Source organism: Chrysochloris asiatica, unplaced genomic scaffold (genome assembly GCF_000296735.1).
Source record: "Chrysochloris asiatica unplaced genomic scaffold, ChrAsi1.0 scaffold00350, whole genome shotgun sequence".
Classification (NCBI taxonomy): Eukaryota; Metazoa; Chordata; class Mammalia; order Afrosoricida; family Chrysochloridae; genus Chrysochloris; species Chrysochloris asiatica.
In genome coordinates, this window is record NW_006408868.1 from 958,738 (window position 1) to 963,895 (window position 5,158).

Below are 5,158 nucleotides of genomic sequence, written 5' to 3' on the forward strand. Positions count from 1 at the left end.
TTTAACCAGGGACATGGAGGACTTACATAATTAAAATGATAAAATCCTGCTGAAAGAGATCAAAGAAGACTCAATTAAATGTAAAGATGTTCCATATTTATGGGTTGAAAGACTTTATATTTTTAAAGATGTTAATGCTACCTAAAGCAATCTATAGATTCACTACAATCCAAATAAAATACCAGCAGTCTTGAATAAAATGAAAAAACAAATCCTCAACTTTATATGGAATGGCAAGAGGCTACAAATAGCTAAAACAATGTTGTTGTTGTTAGGTACCACTGAGTCAGTTCTAACTCTTAGCAAACCTATCTGCAACAAAATGTAACATTGCCCAGTCTCATGCAATTGTTATTCTTAAGCGCATTGCTGCTTTCACTGTGCCAATCCATCTCCTTGAGGGTCTTCCTCTTCCACTTTACCAAGCATGATGTGGTTCCCCAGGGATTGGTCCCTCCTGACAACATGTCCAAAGTATGAAAAACGAAGTCTTACCATCCTGGCTTCTAAGGAACATTCTGGCTGTACTTCCAACACAGATTTGTTCTTCTGGCAGTCTGTGGTAGGTACTTTTAATATTGTTCTCTAATACCGTAACTCAAATGCATCAATTTTTCTACGGTCTTCCTTATACAGATGGATGGTGGTTGTGCACCACTGAGTTAGTTCTGACTCATAGTGATCCTGTATAGAGTTTGCAAGGTTGCACATCTTTATGGGAGCAGAAAGCCTTATCTTTCTACAATGGAGCAACTGGTAGATTCAAACTGCTGACCTTTTGGTTAGCAGCTCAGTTTGTAAATCCACTACACTACCACAGCTCACAAGCATATGAAGCTATTGAAAATACCATGACTTGGGTCAGATGCACCTTAGTCCTCAAACTGATATGTTTGCTCTTGAGCTCTTTAAAAAGGTCTTATGCAGTAGATTTGCCTAATGCAATACATTATTTGATTTTTTAACTTTTGCTTCCATGAGTGTTGATGTAGATCCAAGTATTCTTTTTTCCATTTATCATGATCTTATTTATTGGTCCATTTGTGAGGAGTTTTGTTCTCTTTACATTGAGGTGTAATCCATATTGAAAGCTGTGTTCCTTGATTTTCATCAGTAAATATTTTAAGTTCCTTTTGCTTTCAGTAAGCAAGGTTGTATCATCTGTATTTTGCAAGTTGTTAATGAGTCTTCATCCATTACTGATGTCACATTCTTCTTCATATAATCCAGCTTCTCAGGTGATTTTTTCAGCATATAGATTGGTATGGTAAAAGAATACAACCCTGGCACACCCCTTTCCTGACTTTAAACCATTCAGCATTCCCTTGTTCTGTTCTAACGACTGCCTCTTGCTGTATGTCCAGGTTCCTCATGAGCACAATTAAATGTTCTAGAGTACCCATTCTTCACAATGCTGTACATGATCTACACAAGCAAAAGTCTTAAAATAGTCAATAAAGCACAAGTAAATATCTTTCTGGTATTCTCTGCTTTCAGCCAAGATCCATCTGACATCTGCAGTGATATTCCTTATTCCACTTCCTCTTCCGAATCCAGCTTGACTTTTGGCAGTTCTCTGTCGATGTATGTTGCAGCCATTTTGGAATTATCTTCAATAAAATTTTACTTGCATGTTGATATTAGTGATAGTGTTTGATGATTTCCACATTCTATTGGGTCACCTCTCTTTGGCATGGGGATAGATATGGATCTGTTCTAATCAGTTGGCCAGGTAACTATCTTCCAAATTTCTTGGCATAGATGAGTGAGTGCCTCCAATGCTTCATCAGTTTGTTGAAAGATTTCTATTTGTATTCTGTCAATTTCTGGAGCCTTGTTTTTTGTCAATCCTGTCAGTGCAGCTTGGACTTCTTCCTTTTAGTGCCACTGGTTCTTGATCCTATGCTATCTCTTGAAATGGTTGAACATTGACCATTTCTTTTTGTTACAGTGACTGTGCATACTATCTCTGTCTTCTTTTGATGCTTTTGGCATCATTCAATATTTTACCCATGTTGTTGTTAAGTAATGTTAAGTCAGTTCCCACTGATAGCAACCCTTTGTAGAGTTTTCAGGGATCAGCTGTTGGGTTTGAACTGCTGACCTTGAGGTTAGCAATCTAGTGCTTATCCCACAGTGCCACACCAGGACTTCAGAATCCTTTAAAATTGCAAGTCAAGGTTTGATTTTTTTCTCCAGTTCTTTCAGTTTGAGAAATGCTGAGTGTGTTCTTCCCTTTTGGTTTTCTAACTCCAGGCCTTTGCATATTTCATTATAATATTTGACTTTGTCTTATCAAGTTGCCCTTTGAAATTTTCTGTTCAATTCTTGGGCTGATTCCTGTGAGGCAGAGGTCAGACATGCCTCCTCTGTCCTACCTTTTTACCAATTCTGACACCAACTGTCCTTTCCATGATACTCCACTTCTCTGCTGGGTTAGATCATTTGTTGCAGTGGCCACACAGATAGAACTCACAGACAATGATTTTGAGGTTTGTTAGGAAGCAACAGTTTATAATTTAGGATCAGGAAAGACTCAGAATACCATTCTTCAATCAGTACAGCCTCTTCTCAGCCATGCACATAGGCAGTCCTCTTTCTGGCACACAGTCCCTAGGGTTTCTTGAGATTTCCTGGCCTCTGCCCTAATTGTGCAAGTGTTACAAAGGTCTTTAGTTCCTCTCATACGTGCCCAGAGACACCCAACTCTGCCAGAAAGCCTCCTGCCCAAAGGTATTCAGCTTTCTTCATGCACTAGGAAGCCTACTCTGTCCTCTCACTGGTCTCCTGGTTCTGCTGCCTCTGGTAGCACTGTTTTTCTGATGCTGCTTCTTTCTCCATTTCTCTTCAGCTCTGATGTTGTAGCTCTCTGTCTCCTAGGTCTAGGAGTTTCCTAGCTCAGGGTCCCTGGGTACAAAGGATACACTCCACTCCCAGTCCATCTCTCCAATAAACTGTATATTGCAGTAAAAGGATGATCTCTTGTTGGTCTTGTGTTTTCGTCAAGTTTACTACAGTATTGTAAACTTTGAATAACACCAGGGGACCCATACAAAGTTCCTTTAGTTATGCTGGAAGTACTTCTAAGAAGCAAAGAAAAGTCACTGAAAGTATAAGAAAAAGTTGAATTGCTTGATATGTACCATAGGCTGAGGTCTGCGGCTATGGTAGTCTTTCAATTCAAGAGAAATGAATCCAGCATATGACGGATTATAAAAAAAAAAAAAAAGAAAGAAAGAAAGAAAGAAAAGGAAATCCATGAAGCCATCTCTACAGCTACACCAGCAGGCATGAAAACCTTGCACTTTTTGCGAAATACTTTCTAATGGCAGGTTGAAAATACAGCTTTTATGTGAGTTGCTATAAGAAAGACATTCCTGTAGACACTAATGTGATTTGAGGAAAAGCAGTCATTTTATGAAAACTTTTGAAGCAAAAGTAGAGCATTATAATGCAATGTGCAAAAAGTTAGAAAACCAAAAGGAAAGACCACTTTCAGCATTTCTCAAGTTGAAGGAACTGAAAAAATTCAAGTCTTAAGTTGCAATAATAAAGGATTATATGGTATCGTAGTGGTTATGAATCAGGCTGCTAACCTCAAGGTCGGCAGTTCAAAACTACCAGCTGTTCCGCGGGAGAAAGATGAGGCTTTCTGCCCCCATACAGCCTCAGAAACTCTATACAGGTCGCTTGAGTCAGAACCGACTCCACAGTACTTAACAACAACAACAACAATGAGCAAAAATTGAATGATGCAGGAAGCATCAAAAGATGGAAGGAATATACTGAGTCACTCTACCAAAAAGAAATGGTCTTGATGCTCAGTCATCTCAAAAGATAGCATATAGTCAAGAACCTATGGTATTGAAGGAAGAAGTCCAAGCTGCAGTGAAGCCATTGTTGAAAAGTAAGGCTGCATGAATTGATGGAATACAAATTGAAGTGTTTCAACAAACTGATGCAGCACTGGAGGTGCTTACTTGTCTATGCCAAGAAATTTGGAAGATAGCTACTTGGCCAACTGATTGGAAGAGATTCATATTTGTGCCCGTTGCAAAGAAAGGTGACCTAAGGAATACAGATATCATTGAACAATATAAATTTTGCTGAATATAATTCAGAAACAGTTGCAACAGTACATCAACAGGTTGTTGCTAGAAATTCAAGCCGGATGCAGAAGTGGATGTGGAATAAGGGATATCATTGTTGACATCAGATGTATCTTGGCTAAAAGCAAAAAATACTAGAAAAATATTTGCTTGTATTTTATTGACTGTAGAGAGGCATTTATTTGTGTCAATCATAATAAACTATGGATAACATTGCTAAGAATGGTTGTTACAGACACTTAATTGTGCTCATGTGGAATCTGAACACAGACCAAGAGGTAGTCTTTCAAACACAATAAAGTATGCTGTTGTTGTTATTAAGTGCCATCAAGTCTGTTCTGACTCATAGTGACACTCAGTAGGGTTCCTAAGGAAGCCTCATATTTCTCCCACAGAACAGTTGTAGTTTCAAACTGTTGCTCTTGAGGTTTGCAGCCTGATTTGTAATTTGGTTTAAAGTTAGGCAAGGTGTACACCAGGGTTGTGTCCTTTCACCGTATTTATTCAATCTGTAGTCTAAGCAAATAATCCAAGAAGCTGGATTATATGAAGAAGGCTGTGGCATCAGGATTAGAGGAAGACTCATTAACAACCTGTGTTATTGAGTCTTCCTTGCTTGCTGGAAGGGAAGAGGACCTAAAATACTTAATGTTGAAGATCAAAGAATACAGCCTTCAGTATGGATTTTACTCAATGCAAAGAAAACAAAAATTCTCACAACTAAACCAATAAACAACATCATGATAAACATAGGAAAGATTGACATTGTCAAAGACTTCATTTTACTTTGATCTACTTCAATGCTCATGGAAGCAGTAGTCAAAAAATCAATGTATTGCATTAGGTAACTCTGCTGCAAAAGACCTTTTTCAAGAGCAAAGAGCAAAGATGTCAGTTTGACAACTCTGATGTACCTGATCCAAGCCACAGTATTTTTAATTGCCTATGATTTCAGAATACTGAAAGTGCCATGGGCTGCCAAAAGAACAAACAGATCTGTGTTGGAAGAAGTGCAGCCAGAGTGCTCCTTGGAGGCCAGGATGGCCAAA